General features: G+C 39.7%; 1 long non-coding RNA gene across 1 annotated transcript in view; it reads right to left on the bottom strand.

Moving 5' to 3' along the window:
• LOC117802425 overlaps positions 1-16,912 on the bottom strand; it is a 112,060-nt gene that overhangs the window by 87,540 nt on the left and 7,608 nt on the right. The gene's annotated exons all lie outside the window — the stretch shown is intronic.

Raw genomic sequence — 16,912 nt, 5'->3', positions numbered from 1 at the left:
GGATGAAGTCCAAGACTCTTAGCATGGTATTTAAAGTTCCCCTCTGCTTGGCTCTAGCTTTCTCTTCAGTGCCATTTCCTGCCACATGGTTTGGGCTCAGTAGGAAACCATGTTCCATGCACACACTATTTCATGCCTCTGGACTTTGTTCATGCTGTTCTCTTGGCCTGGAATAATACCACTCACCCTTCTTTTGCCTAGCTAATTCCCACTCAACCTTTAACAACCCACTGAGGCATTGTCTCCTCTAGGACACCTTCTTTGACCTTCCCAGGCTGAGTTAGGTTTTTTCTCCTTCCTGAGAACCCCAAGCTTACCTCTACCTATACTATTTCACAGCATATTGTACTTGATGTATATGTGTCCTCCCCAATAGACCATGAGGTACTAGGAGACAGAGCCTGTGTTTTAAAATATCTGTGCTTCCAGAACCTAGCACGGTGTCTGGCACAAGATAGACAATACATTTTTGATGCAGAAAAGATATTAGGGTTCAAGGCCAACGGCCAGGAAAGAATTCTTAAGACGTCTTTGGTGCAAAAAGGTGGTTTTATTAAAGAACGGACAGGACCCGTGGGCAGACCCAGCTGCACTGAGGTGATGAGGATTGACCCATTATATACTTTCCAATTGGGAGGGGGTTAAGGATAGTGTAAGCCTCTAAGGAATTTTGGAAGCAAGGTTCCCAGGACCTTGAGGGGGCTAACTTTTGTTGGGAAAAGGTCATTTATTACCCTTCAGATGTATATCGGTGGGACATATGCTTGGGGGGTGATTGCCAACAAGTATCTTGGGAGGTTTAGAGATAAAGGAAATTTCTAAAGGAATTTTTTTATGTTAAAATAGACTTACAGGATTCGGGGGTTGGGAGGGAAGGTCAGGCTAGGATTGCCTTTTGCCCTTAGCAAAGTGTCAACATCGAGGCAGTTGAGTCCCTAGAGGATCTGCCTGTTTCAAGGACTTGACAGTGGGCTGTAGGTAGTAAGGAAATTTAATAATTTTTCTTCTGCTTTTGTTTCTCACATCGGTTTTTGCTGAAGAATTCTGACTGAGTGTACTTGTGTATTGTGGTGAGGGCCAGTTAGACAGTCCCTAGCTGAAAATCTTCTCCCAGGGTCAGCTCTCCTAAGTTATTTATACGTTTTAGAGCTGATTTCCTATCTTCCTTCACGGATCAGTTTAGTGCTCCTTTCAGGAAACACTTATTGAGCACCTACTATATCCCATGCCAGGTAGTAGACAGGACCTGGCTGTTTGAAGAATTGGCTCAGGGCGGTGTAGTGGGAAGGCCTCCAACTTTGGAGTCAGAATTGCCTGGATTTAGATCTGTTAGACTTTAAGCAAGTTACTGAACATCCCTGAGCCTCAGTTTCCTCAGTTACACATGATCGTAAGAAAAGGTCTCAGAATTGTTTTGAAGATTGAATGAAATAATAAAGGAAGCTTCTTGAACTAGCCTGGCATACAGTAAGTGTTCAGTACATTTCAGTTCCTCCTCTGCCCACTTCAAGGAGCTCATACAAAAGTTTTTTTTAAAGGCTCCAAGATTTGGCCACATCAGCTGTCATGGTAATGGCAGCGTCCTGTGGCTGCTGCTCCTTGAGCCAGGACTGCCTGTTGACATCCTCCTGATAAGGAGGCTTACGGAAGGAGGAGGTGGTGGGTGTGAATGAACTGTAAACAAGAGCATGAGGTTTTTTTCTGATAAAAATAATACAGCTCCCCTGTTTCCTCTTCATCCTGGCCCTCACGTCCTCCCTGCTACTGCTCTTCCCGTCACTGTTCTCCTTTATGCCTCGGCCTCCTTCCTGACTCTGCTCTCCAAAACCTCTCCGGAATAATATTCAAAGCTGCTTCTGCGTCTGCTTTTGGCATCAGCCAATTAGCCCTCATTGTAAGGTTGTAATAAGCCTCCCAGAGAAGTGGCACAATTGTTGTGTGCTTTTATTCTGTGCTGCTTCCTACCACTATACGGAGAATGTAACAATACCCCCTCATGCCCGGCTGAAAGCAGCCTGGGTTTGAAAAGCTTTCAGAAGGCCATCTGCCATCCCCTCAGCCAAGCAGAAGATCAGACATGAGGCCCTGCATTAGTTAGCACTCCAAGTAAAAGGTATCAAGGGCCTGTATTCCTTTTCATCTCACCCTCCATTATAATACAGCTAAAGAAGGAAACAGACTTGTGGCTCTCCAGCTGGGAGACATGCTGAGCCATAGCAGGAGTTCTGCCCATGAAAAGGGAGCCGGCCTTTCTTTTCTGCCGGTGAATGGAGCCAGTGTTTGCAGCTAACACCACACTCCTGAGCGTCTGCTGCACTGCTGGTAATGGCTTTGCCAGCTACACTGGACCTCTGGGGAGGATAGTGTGTGGCTTCGAGTCCAGGAGCGAAGAAATCATTAAACAAGTACATGGGGATGAGGCAAGTGTCTGCATGTGTGCTGGTCAGGAAGAGCGAAGCTTTCCCTACGTCATCTCTACGTACCCTTTCCTGTAAGTTTGGCCAGGAATATTAATTTAAAAGCTGGTTCAGACATCCTTAGGGATGTCAAAGAAAGATCATCTCTAGCATGGTAGGAATGGTTTTGTAAAAGAATAGACCAAGTGTATTCACTGTACCAGCAATGGCAGAAAGTTTCAGCAAATCTTAATTGGCATGTGGGATCCATATAAGTATAGATAATGATATTGGTTGAGTGGGATATCTGTTCCTGTAAGCTGAAGATAATATGGGCAGTGGCATTAGGAATACCTCCCCTGGCCCAGCAAAATGCCTTAGAGACTTAGCATAAGAGATTCAATGAGAAAGAGGAGATTAACTCTGCTTCTCAGTAGCTTCTGAGAGTGGCACGGCTCTGGGGTCACTAATGTATTGCTAGAAATTGTAAGTGCTCTGTCTGTAAAAAATCTTCAAGCAGAAGAAATCCACTTAACTGAAATAAATTCTCTAGCAAAATGCAGAAACTAGTTTTAATAAACAAGCTTAAGAAATAGAGTGTTAGGACAGTATTTAAATGTTTTCAGGAACCTGGAGTGTTCTCTCATTTTCTCATCAAAGGAGAAGTATTAATATTTTGACTCTTCCTTTAAAAGACAAAACCATCCATCAGTTGCCTTGTATCAGCAATGTTTTTTTTTATTCTTCATTAGATTAACAACAAAAAAAGGGAGAATCTTTTATGTGAAGTTTATACCAAATCCTTCATAATTGTGCTATTTTTTTCCCCTAAAGACAAATCCACAGGCAATCTAAAAAAATTAGGAGTGAATTTTATTTACCTGAGCTCATGACCCAGTGAGATGCTGACTTTTCCCTGGTCCTTTTCCTGTGGAGAAGGGGGCAAGATAGCTATTTTCCAACATCGGGACCTTCCTTTCACCAAGGCTCCAATGGGGTTGGATCAGCTTTGGACACATTTCTTCTCACAGGTCTCCTGCCTGCCTGACTTGTTCAGAATTTGAGTGTCACAGCCCGGTTTCCTTAAAGACCCTTGGAGCTCCCTCAAGCAACACTTTGAAGGTTCTTTTTGAGCCTTCAAAGAGAATCTGAAGTGTATAGAGAGGGAGGATAACTCTAAAAGAATAGGACAAACTGGATGAACCAGCTTCCATTGAACTCCTCCACCCTAGGAATAAAAATTTTCAATGATCCAAAAGTGATAAGTGACCTACTGGAAATTATATGTACATCAATCACAGAACCAGAGTTACTGCGAAAACTGTTCCAGAAAGACATGTTTTGCTCGCACAGATAGACATTTGCATTCATTTTCAATCCTTGACATTGAAAACGGAAGGGACTCAGTGGCAGTCCACATGAATGGTTCAGGAGAACAGTGAGTCTCCGTTGCTTTCTTTCTCTTCCAGTGACCTGGGTCTTCCCTCCACCAGCCTTCCTGGGTTGCACGCGGCCAACAGTCGCTTCTTTTCATCACTCACTGGCTTTCTTCCCCATTTAATCATTGTTCCCTTGTTTCTCCACACACACAATTCATTGTCAGCTTAATGACTTTGGCTCAGAGTACTTGGCTGTGCACATGCGTGGTTCTCTCATGTCTGGTAGCATGATGTTAGTAAAAGCTGCTTGAAAAAGCTTGCATTTTAAAACACATTCTTCTTTTTTTATCCCTCCTGAGAATCTTTACTACCTTTTCCCAGTGGACAAAAGACTACTATTATTTGTTCATCCATGTGGAATTTTGCTTTCATTTTCCTTCTTAAAGGCAAGGTTAGTGGGTTTTTCTAAGGTCATGATAACTCTTCAGAAAGCTTCACTTATCAAAATATTTAGAAGATTTTTCAACAATGTTTTTTATCCTTTTTTTATTTTAGAATTTTAAACAGCTTGAGCTTTGTGCTATTATAGTGTTCCTCAACTTACACAGTGGAATCCTGTCCCTTCTGCTTTAAAATGGTATAAAAAAACAGAATTTCTATAAATAAAATGTAATTGATGTATAATTTGAGAGACTCAATCACAGTTAGCAGTGACTGCTGGTCCCTAAACACCAAATTTCTCAGCCAAGATCTGTTACATACTTGATCCCCAAGCACACAATTGCCCAGAGAGAGGCTATATTTCAAGGAATTTCTCAAAGAATAGTTTTTTTGCAGAATGTTTATTAACACAAACAGTAGCTCCTTTATTGGCCCATTTTGTAAGTTGGGACATTATCCTTTCTCCATAGTATGTAGTCATTTGACCGTGAAGGAATTAGGCAAATTCATAGCTAACGGATCACTTTTTAAAAGCAAACCATATGTGTAATACTTGTCATGTTTCCAATGGTTACATCTTTTTAAAAGTTTTGTTTTGTTTTGTTTTGTTTTTTTTTTATTTTTTTTAAAGATTTTATTTATTTATTCGACAGAGATAGAGACAGCCAGCGAGAGAGGGAACACAAGCAGCAGGAGTGGGAGAGGAAGAAGCAGGCTCATAGCAGAGGAGCCTGATGTGGGGCTCGATCCCATNACTTGTCATGTTCCAATGGTTACATCTTTTTAAAAGTTTTGTTTTGTTTTTTTAACTACTTCTTCTTTTTTTCTTTTTTTGGTGGAGGCGGCAGTAAAACCAAAGCAGGTGTTCGAGAAAGATGATTAATCAGCTGTCACTCTAGTTTTCCTACAGGTTCTCACAATTCTGGTGATGCTTAGAAAATCAGTTGGTTTCTTTAGAAATTCTAGTTAACTCTTTGGATGTGTGATACCATCTAAAAAATAACTCATCATCTCTCACAACTAAGAGAGTTGTGAAAATTACTTGGAGTAAGCCCACATTTTATTAACTAGTCATGTATCTCCTAGGTGAATAATAATAACAAACATTTACTGAGAACTGAATCCATACCAGGCACTATGCCAAGAACTCCACATTCATTATGTCATTTAATTCTTAAAAATATCAGGTGATCGATATTATCCCTACTTTTCAAATTGAAAACAGGGGCTCGGAAAGGGTTAGTAACTTGTACACAGCAGAGCTGGGATTCCAGCCCAGGTCTCAGGGACGTCAAAGCCTTTGTCAAATACAATGCATCTGGATAGAAGTTACTAGATAGAAAGCATAACCCCATTATACTGACTAGGTAGAAGCCTTAAGGTGCCCATGCTGCAGCTATTGAATAATGAAATGTGGTCCCCTGGTTATATTATGAGGTCAGTGTTTCAAAAATGTAATCATAGAATCAGAGGGCAAGAAGAGCCCCAGAGGCTCTCTGACAATACTGGAATATGTTTAGACAAGAAAGGTAGCATATAAAATTGTATCTATGTTGTGATTACAGCCATGTGAAGGTAATTTATATATATGGACTAGGATGGGAAGAGAACTAGGAAAAATGTATTTATTAGTGTGAAGGGATTGTAGGTTATTACACTTCCATGTTGTATTTATGCAATAATTTCTTCTTTAAAAATAAGATTAACATGAAGAGTTTTCCTACTATACGGAAGTAAGATATTAATCCTAACGTGAGTGCTGATCTTGAGAGGCATGTGAAATTACCAATGCTAAGATTAGGGACATCTATCAAAACGTCACTAACTGCCTTTTGCATTTCTAGTGATGTGTGCAGAAAGCTGTCTTAGAAAAATAACATGTAGAAAGTGGAAAACTTCAGTGTAGGACACACAGGGCATAGGACACACGCGGCACAGAAGAGCAGGGAAGACGAGACAGAAAGTGCCACCCGTTGGCACAGTCATATCTTGCTTTGATTTTTTTATTTTGAAAAAATCCCAACTACAGAAAATCTGCAAGTACCTTAAAAAGGATTATTTTTTCCTGAATTATTTGAGAGCAAGTTGTCAACCCAATGCTCTGCCATCCCTGAATGCCTTAGTGTGTATTTCCTACATACAAGAACTTTCTCCTTCATAATCACAACACAGACAACAAAACCAGGAAAATGACATTCGTACATTACAATCCCCAACCTTCGAAGAGAATTTGTGTCACCAGTTGCCTTGATAGCATCCACTACAGCAAAAGCATCCAATACAGAATCATGAATCGTGTTTGGTCATCACGTTGCTTTAGTCTCCTTCAGTATGGAACAATTCCTCAACCTGTACTTGACTCTCATGACCTTGATACTTTTAAAGATTACAGGGCAGTTATTTTATAAAATGCTCCTCAAGGGGCGCCTGGGTGGCTTAGTCGTTAAGCGTCTGCCTTCGACCCAGGGCCTGATCCCAAGGTCCTGGGATCGATCCCTGCATCCGGCTCCCTGCTCTGCTGGGAGCCTGCTTCTTCCTCTCCCACCCCTTCTGCTTGTGTTCCCTCTCTCGCTGGCTGTCCCTCTCTCTCTGTCAAATAAATAAATACAATCTTTTTTTTGTAATGATTTTTTATTATATTATGTTAGTCACCATACAGTACATCCCCGGATTCCGATGTAAAATTCGATGCTTCATTAGTTGCATATAACACCCAGTGCACCATGCAATACGTGCCCTCCTTACTACCCATCACCAGTCTATCCCATTCCCCCACCCCCCTCCCCTCTGAAGTCCTCAGTTTGTTTCTCATAGTCCATAGTCTCTCATGTTGCATTCCCCCTTCTGATTACCCCCCCCTTTCTTTATCCCTTTCTTCTCCTACCGATCATCCTAGTTCTTATGTTCCATAGATGAGAGAAATCATATGATAATTGTCTTTCTCTGCTTGACTTATTTCACTTAGCATTATCTCCTCCAGTGCCGTCCATGTTGCAGCAAATGTTGAGAATTCGTTCTTTCTGATAGCTGAGTAATATTCCATTGTATATATGGACCACAGCTTCTTAATCCAGTCATCTGTTGAAGGGCATCTCGGCTCCTTCCATGATTTGGCTATTGTGGACAATGCAGCTATGAACATTGGGGTGCATATGGCCCTTCTCTTTACTACGTCTGTATCTTTGGGGTAAACACCCAGTAGTGCAATGGCTGGGTCATAGGGTAGTTCAATTTTTAACTTTTTAAGGGACCTCCACACTGTTTTCCAGAGTGGCTGTACCAACTTGCATTCCCACCAACAATGTAGGAGGGATCCCCTTTCTCCACATCCTCTCCAACAATTGTTGTTTCTTGCCTTGTCTATCTTTGCCATTCTAACTGGCGTAAGGTGGTATCTCAGTGTGGTTTTGATTTGAATTTCCCTGATGGCTAATGATTTTGAACATTTTTTCATGTGTCTGTTAGCCATTTGTATGTCTTCATTGGAGTGTCTGTTCATATCTTCTGCCCTTTTTTTGATTTGTTTATTTGTTTCTCATGTATTGAGTTTGAGAAGTTCTTTGTAGATCTTGGACACCAGTCCTTTATCTGTAGTGTCCTTTGCAAATATATTCTCCCATTCCGTGGGCTGCCTCTTAGTTTTTTTGACTGTTTCCTTGGCTGTGCAGAAGCCTTTTAGCCTGATGAAGTCCCATAAGTTCATTTTATCTTTTGTTTCTCTTGCCTTTGGAGATGAATAAATACAATCTTTTAAAAAAATAAAAAAAGTAAAATATTCCTCAAGATCAGTAAGTTTGGCAAGAATATCACAGAAGTTATGCTGAGTCCTTCTCGCTGCACCCTATCGGGTGGTACATAATTTCTATTTGCCCCTTTACTAGTGAGGTTGACTCTGATCCGCTGATTATGGTGGTATCTTAGTCCTTTCTTTTGGTAATCAGCTAATATTTTGGGGTGGGATATTTTGAGACCATGAAAATATTCCATTTCACATCTATCTATCTATCTATCTATCTATCTATCTATCTATCTATCTACCTACCTATCCCAAAGTAAACTCATGGTTTTCTAATTTACTGCGTGGGTTATAATCATCAGTATACTCTTAGAGGAAGAGCTACATAGTATTTTGAAATCTTTCCTATGTATTTTAATTAAGTGTATATTCTATTCCTATCACCTTGAGCTATTAAAATTCTCACTTATATTCACTTTATTTCTTCTCTATAATTGAGACTATGAAATATTTCCTTTCACATCAAACTATTTATGTATTTATTTACATATTTATTTATTTATTTATATCAAAATAGACTCACGCTGTCCTAATTTATCGACTGGGTTATAATTCTTAGTATATGAAAAGAGAGATAGGGAAGGATGACCAGCACGGAAAAACTGAATACTCCTTTATTTATTCATCCATTTAACAGATACTCAATAGAGTCTACGACATACCAGGCCCTCAAATCAGGCTGTAATTTCAGTGTATCTGTTTTGAGCCTTGAGCTGCGCCCCTCCTGAAGTGAATGGCCACCGGGGATAGACAGCACCTGTTCCTATTATCCTATGCCTGGGCTCCCCAAAGACGTTAGCCTTACTTTCTATAAGTGAACCTTTATTTCTCTCAGGAGATGGGATGTTTATAAACCAAACACTGGTATTTCATATGGGTCTCAAATTCAGGACTCAGGTTAGGATTATGGTCTTAACTTCCACATATCAGATAGAACACCCTTATAAAATGTTAGAGTGATACAGAGCAGAGCTAGCTGTCTTTGTCATTTCGTTATACTACTTTTCATAACCTTCCTCCTACATTTGTTTTAAGAAAAACACTTCATCACATTTGGTCTCATTTTCAATACTAAGAAAAATCATAGTAGCATCTTTAAAAAAAAAAGATTTTTTATTTGTTCATTTCAGAGAAAGAGTGCGAGTGTGAGAGCACCTGCAGGTGGGAGGTCCAGAGGGAGAGGGAGAAGCGACTCCCCACTGAGCAGGGAGCCTGACCTGGGGCTTGGGGCTCAATCCCAGGATGCCAGGATCATGACCTCAGCTAAAGGCAGATGTCTCACCAACTGAGCCACCCAGGCGCCCCCCACAGTCGCATCTTTAATTCATTGTACCTCATGCCTTCTCTTTTTCTCCCTTTTTCCTCATTCCCTCCACAATTTTTTTCTCCCCATTCTGTTCTTTATCTTTACCTTGTCTTTTATCCTCTCTTGATTGCCCTCTGTGGCCTTGTTTCTCCCTTCCATGCCTTGTTCTATCCTCTGTCCCATCTTCTCTCTTTCACATCTACAAGGTTCTAGGCCCTCTGTTTATTCTCCATTTCCATCTCATGGCCTGACCTTTGCACTTTGTGTTCCTCTCCTTCTGACATTGACCACACTCCCTATTGGTTGTTAACTTAAGGGTTTGGAGATAAAAACAACACCTCACTAATCTGAGCTGAATAATTACTTTTGAAAAGTTTTAGTTTTATTATTTTAAGTACTGGAGAGGAAGTCTGTGGCTCAGGTAAATTTAGGCTTAAGCACTTAGAATTTGCAATAGTTGCAATCATTGCTGCTAAGCCTTTAACTGTTCACATAGGAACAGTGCTGCTGAGCCTTATTTGTTATTCACGTATGGAGTATGCCTTTTTTTTAGGCAGCGCTGAGTAATGATTAGCCCCCAAGCTCTGCAGTTGAAATCTCTGGAATCAAATCCTGGCTCAGCTAGCAGTGGTAACATGGGGGCAAATTATTTAAGCTAACTCTGGCTTCTTCATTCACAGCATGGGGACAGCAAGTGCCTACCTCATAAAAACTTTGTAGGAACTAAATAAGATAGTTCTTGTGAGAGCATGTGGCACCCCCAGGGAAAGCTGAATAAATGTGATCTATTAGTATAGATGACACTAAATGGCACAATGTTCTTATGTGGTTTTTGTTAAACAAACAAACAAAAAATCTATTTACAAATACAGTAAAAATAATTGTGATATAATGGAAATTATTATAATGGAAATTCTCCATAATTAATATTCCTGACTAAGCAAAGTAGTTTTTGAAGTTTTTAAAATTCTCCCTGCTAATATGCAAAAAATAAGCTCAAAATATGAACTTTGTATTGTAGTTAACTAAAGTCCACCCACAATTCTTTGTAGTTCTTTTTCTTTTTCTCTTAATACCTCAGTCCTAATAATCTCCATCAGAAAATTCCATTAAGTGTAAATAGTTAAAGACGTAGGGGCACCCGGTTGGTTCAGTCAGTAGAGCATACAACTCTTGATCTCAGGGCTGTGAGTTCGAACCCTACACTGGATGTAGAGATTATTTAAAAATAAAATCTTAAAAAAATAAAGATATAAACGGTGAATGACTTATGGTTGGGAGGCTATAGAAACTTCACTTCATTAGCTTCGTGAATGACCTAAAGGAGCCTGCCGATGTTCTGCTCACTGCCCAGGTCTGCCCAGTGAAAGGTCACCATGAGGTAAGCCCTTCCCAACCTCCGTAGATTACAAAGCAGTGAAAGGGGATCAACCCCAAGGAGGGAGAAGGGGAAGAACTCAGTGCTTCAGGACCTATAGAGCACTGGAAATTCTGGGCTGTCTATATAGTGGGACAGTGTGACCAACTGACAAGGTCTAGATTCTGGAGTCATCATTTTATGAAGGCAAAGTTACTGATGGAAGAGAAAAATCTTTCCAAGAAAATTCTTTATAGAGAAAACAAACAGAAAAGCAAAACAAAGCAAAACAATTAAATTTAATCGACTGGGCCATCAAGTGGTCTGGGAGCTCAGAGCTAGGAAATTACTTAGCAGAGTTAGAACTTTTGAACCAGTACTTTCATGGTCAAAGTTTAACAGTTTTTTGAAGTGATTTACTAGACCAGCAAAGGACAAGGGTGAATAGACTAAGTAAATGTTTCACAGTTTTCCAAAGGAAATCTTCTGCTAAATAATTTTAGCCTTTCTCAAACCAGGAAATGAACCACGGAACACAGAAAAGGATTTCTGGCTATTTTCCCAACACTCCCAGGGATGGCATATAACTACTACCTTTCTAGATGCAAGGAGACCATTTATTTCATACAATGAAAAACTCAGGAGGGTTTAGTTCTTTCTCAGAACCTTGGGCTAAAAAGGGTGGGAGGTGCTATAAGTTAACCCATCCACACGGTAGTGTTGCAACAAGGGACTATCATTTTTCTGGAACCTGAGGCTAAAAACCATAGTCATCTTTGACCCTTCCCTCACCTTTATCTGCCACAGTTGATTTAATCTGTCAACACATCCTGCTTTTACCTTCTTTAAAATGTTTTTTGGTAATGTCCCCTCTTCTCCATCACCTCTACTTCTCATGCTGAATTACTGCAACAGTCATATGACTTAGTATGTCAGACTTTCAGTTTCCTCATGTGCAAGACAAACAGGATCATAGCATCCAGCTTACAGGATTATGTGAGGATTGAATGATATATTTTCAGTGCTCAATTCAGCACCTTACAAATGGGTAGAACTCAATAAATGTTTGCTATTATTGTTGTTATTCCTGCTAAAATATCTTCCTACCAAATTCCTCCTGCATACTACACCTATACAAATCTTTCTAGAACGCATGTCACTTACCACCTTAGGAATCTATCTTAGCAAATTCCCACTTGGCTTTCCATACCCTCTTCATCTGAATCATTCATTTACTCTTTCATCTATTAATTCTCTTTTGTTCAAACTCTTGATATCCAATTTATTTCCTACTATGTCCAAACATGTATCATTCAACCATTAATTTGATATGTTATACTGGATCCCTGTGATGGGGCAGGTATTGAATATACAGTAGAAATTATGGCAAAAGCACTGCCAACTCTCAGGGAATTTACGGCTGGGAAAATAAAAAGTATACTAGTCAGAAAAAGGTCTTCACATGCCCCTCCAAATGTTCTATGTGGTCCTAACCCAGCCCAAACTGCTCTCCCTTCTCTTCAAAGTTCTATCATACTTAGTACCACCCTATTTTACACTTGTTCTATCTAATGTGGGTTCTATGTATCTTAACAAATAGATAATAAACTCTTTGAGAGACTTCTATATTCTCTTAAGTGACTAACACATTAGGAGCTCAAACTATACTTTTCAATTGACATTTTACTCATTTTATAGGACTTTATAGATTTCTATAGGATGCAGAACACATATGTCCTCATTTTGATCTAAATTTTCAAAATTTACATATTTGAAATCTGAAGTCTAATAAAGGGAGGAGAATTTATATTTCTATCAATTAGAATATATGTTCATTTCAACCAAGAATATGTGTTCAACTCTTTGATTTATTATAGCTGTTATTATTGCCTATTAATAGATCAACTGAGATTCCATAAGTATTTGAGAAGCATACATCACTTTGTATTTTTCAACTGGTATTTTCTATAGAATCTGAAAAAATTCCTAAATAAATTCTCTGTTCTGATAATTATTGCTGCATAATATAACCAAGAACTTGGTGTTGTAAAACAACATTCACTTTATTTTGTTCACTATTTTTGTGGTTTAGAGATTCAGGAAGGGCTTAGCTGGGTAGTTCTCCTTTGGGAGTCTCTCATGCAGATAAGGTCAGATGTCAGCTGGGGGTGCAGTTTTCTGAAGTTTGGAAAGATCCTTAGACTCATTAGACTTTTAGTCCCACCCCTGAGGTAAGACTTCAGGCAAGTCACTTTATTTCTCTGGGGCTCGTTTTCGGCACATGAAATAAAACCGATAAATCCCTTTGAGATTTCTTTCAGGTCAAAAGTTCTGTGATTCTATGAAATGCAAAAATAATATTTGTATATTAACAGACACAAATCACTGTGCATAATTCAGGTCATTCTACAAGTAGAAAATGTCACTAAATGAAGGGAAGACAGGATTGAGGTAATGAAGTAAAATTTTTTGTTGTGAAATAAACATCTTGAATCAATTTTGCCACTAGAGGTCACTAGTGTACCATCTCAAAGCAAATTCATGCACTCTAGTCGCTAGCAGTTCCCTCTGTGGCCCCCAAATGGCATTTGTGGTATCTTTAGGGGTATTCAGAGTATCTCCTGACAGTTGTTAGAGGCATATGTTGTGATGAGGTCACACTGGTTGTCACTATAGGTGATGTTTCATGTGTGCCTAATGTTGTGAAAGTATGAAGAGCCCTGACTAGAACCATAAGGAAAATTACTACTTTGGCTATTCTGTCCTCTCACTGGGATATGAGGTGGAGCAGCAAGATAATTTGACAGAAAGGCAAATGAGCTCTGAGGTGGAAAGACATTGTGGAAATACAGTATCATCCTCTAATGCAGCACAGACATGCCTGCTTCGTATAAGACAGAAAAAGCGGCAGAACATTCATTCATTCATTCATTCAACCTGTATTTATGGACACACATGGAGGCACCAAGCTTGGCAATGGGGCCACATTAATGAAGAAGATCAACTGGTACCCTCAAGGAATTTAAGGAATCAGGTATAAGAGGTTTTTTTTTTTTTTTAAAGATTTTATTTATTTATTCAACAGAGATAGAGACAGCCAGCGAGAGAGGGAACACAAGCACGGGGAGTGGGAGAGGAAGAAGCAGGCTCATCAGAGGAGCCTGATGTGGGGCTCGATCCCATAATGCCAGGATCACGCCCTGAGCTGAAGGCAGACGCTTAACCGCGTGCCACCCAGGCACCCCAGGTATAAGAGGTTTTAGATACAATTAGTTCTGACAGACCACCATGCTAGGCAAACTTCCCTCAGATATTTTTATTTCGTCTCCCCAACAAACCTTTAGGATAAGCACTATAGTTCCCATTCCTGTAGATGGCCACTCATAGCACAAGAGACAGTGGTTTTTATGAGGTGATGTTAAGAGTAGACAATACACCTTTTACATCAAATCCAAAACTGAACCATAGAGATACTTGGAAGAAGTGTTAAAATACTGAGTTGGGCTGTGGCCAGTGATGCTTGTTAGATGAAAATATTAAAATTTATTTCAACAGAAAACTCTTTGGAAGGAAGAAACAATGCTCTAAGTGAAATTAATGCCCTGATACCTAAAGATCCAGAGAGATCACCTCTGAAGAAACTTCTGTCAGAAGGAGGAACTCCAGAATACCTCTGATGGCCATAACAATTCTCTCTCAAAATGAAAACTACATTATATTTTCTTATCATTTGCTTTCTGTCATACATAAAGAAACTCGAAACCCACAACCCTCTCGTCAAGGATGAGTAACAAGGCATTCTGGGCTCTTTCCGTAACTGGAGGACCTACTTCTTCTACAGTTTTAAGGGGACTTGAAATGATTTAAATTAGTTGTCATCAGACTGTAGACCAGACATAGAGACTGTTTCTGAGCAGGGATGCAAGTAAAACAATCACCCCTTAGTAGTGAGGCTTTCTCTTGTCTTCTGACTTCACTAGAAAAGAGAAAAGGAGCCTGGACAAATCTCTGCTTCAAACTGAGGATGCTTTGATCTGCTTTTGTTGCGATTAGTATTACTATCCTGAAAATTATTCATTTCAACCATTATTTAAAACAAACTACCAACAGGTTTGTCCTTCCTTCTGACTGTTGCAAAGTGTGGTGAAACAATGAAAAAGGAAGGGTAGGACTCCAAAATAGCTACAAAATATGACTTGATTTATTTTAAAAATATGTTTGTTATTGTGCCATTGACTTTCCTACTGATGCTTTTTCCCATCTGGCTAGTGTGCTTCTCTTCCATTTTGACTTCTAAGCATCCCACCATCACCTTATGAAACAGACATCTTGTAGTATTTCCCCGAAATAATTGTGTAAGGAAGGAGGAAGGAAAATGGGAATTTGTCACAGAACTAAAGATTATTCGAGTTAGAGGTGTGAGGGGAGAGGTAGTCCGTAATGAGCCCTGAGTATCAGGACATGTTCTTGCTGGTAGGCCAAGAGCACAAGGTCTTTACCCAGACCAGTTCTCAGGGTGTGTCTGTAGAGAGCTACTTTAAGGGTTGAGGTAATGCCTCTCCCTGGTTAAAGAGCAAGCTTGCTTCCACTAGCTGGAAAAGCAATAGATTCCCTGAACTCGGTGTTCCTTCCTGTACAGTAACCCACTGTGTGTGCAGGCACCTATTTGTGCTGCTGTGGGACTTGGGGGACATGGAACAGAAGCAAACCAGCATGAAACTCATGCTGCTGGTGAGCTATGTGTAATAGAGGCCTTGGACTCAGACCAGGTACCTCATGTCTCCTTCCAGCATTCATGAGTACATAACAGGCTAACTTGTTAGCTTATAAGTAATGTAAAATCTCAGGGGTGTCTGGGTGACTCAGTCAGTTAAGTGTCTGCCTTTGGCTCAGGTCATGATCCCAGCATCCTGGGATGGAGCCCTTGGAGCCCTGCATTTGGCTCCCTGCTCAGTGTGGAGTCTGCTTCTCCCTCTCCCTCTGCCTGCTGCTCCCCCTGCTTGGGCTCTCTCTCCGTCAAATAAATAAAATCTTAAAAAAAAAAAAAAAAAGTAATGTAAAGTCCCAGAGGCTGACAGAGGAGCTCTCCCAAGTTGGTTATTTTTAGTGTAAACAGTTACTAGAGGAACAGAAAACTATGAGAATTATGCTTGTATACTGGAAGTAAGAAAATCCATTAGCACTCACATTTTAGAGCACTGCTAGAAACTCATGTGCATTCTTACACAAAACATTAGTTTCACTATTACCCTGACTCTTATGCCCTTCAAAGAACCACTTTGTCATATTAAAATAGAATCTCCTTTATGCTCCCAGAGCCCAGTGATTAGTGTTGATTTTAAAGCAGATTGTTTTATAAAGATTTAGTGGAACATGAACCCAGCCAAAATGATTGATAATGGTAGATTTCTGTATAGAGAATCACAGAAACCCAAATTCATAAAAGCTGGAATGGAATGGCCCCAAAATAAATCACTCAAGAAAGCTTTCAGAACCTATGGCAAGCATGTTCCCAAGGGCTCAATGGTCAGACAAAACCAAACCATCATAGGCTGACTCTTAAATATGGGAACCATCCGTTATCACTCACTGGTAGTGTTATTTGATAAATTCAGTGGTATTTTATGTAACATCAGAGAAGCAGAATGAACTTTATTACAATCCCTCATTTGAGGAAACAGAAATCTATAGTAAAGTCACTCATTCCCCACAGACTTATGGTCAATTTAAAATATTTGGATATTCTACAGTACCTAGCTCACAATGAACACTGAAATAAATTTTTCAACTAGTAAATATATGAGGAACTAAATGGATGAATTTAAGTTGAATCAGAGCTGGAAACCAGGTTTCCTTTTCTCCAAACCAAAGCTTGTTGCAATGCTGATAGATCAGGCTTTCCAAGCCAGTCATTTGCATACCAACATCACACTTTTTGCCACATTAAATTAACCATTTAATTAACATCTTTTTAAAAATTATTTTTAAGTAGGTTCCACACCCAGCGTGGAGCCCAACATGGGGCTTGAACTCAAGATCCTGAGATAAAGGCCTGAGCTGACATCAAGAGTCAGATGCTTAATGACTGAGCCACCCAGTTGCCCCATAATTAACATTATTTTTGAACTTGGCTTTGTTCTAGGCAATCACAGCAAATTGAGGGTTGGTTGTATTATTCATATTTTTCAATTACAATAAAATATGTAACGATTTTTAAAAGCTAATCTTGTACAGCCA

Source organism: Ailuropoda melanoleuca, chromosome 5 (genome assembly GCF_002007445.2).
Source record: "Ailuropoda melanoleuca isolate Jingjing chromosome 5, ASM200744v2, whole genome shotgun sequence".
Taxonomy (NCBI): domain Eukaryota; kingdom Metazoa; phylum Chordata; class Mammalia; order Carnivora; family Ursidae; genus Ailuropoda; species Ailuropoda melanoleuca.
This window is presented reverse-complemented; position numbering and strand designations above follow the sequence as displayed.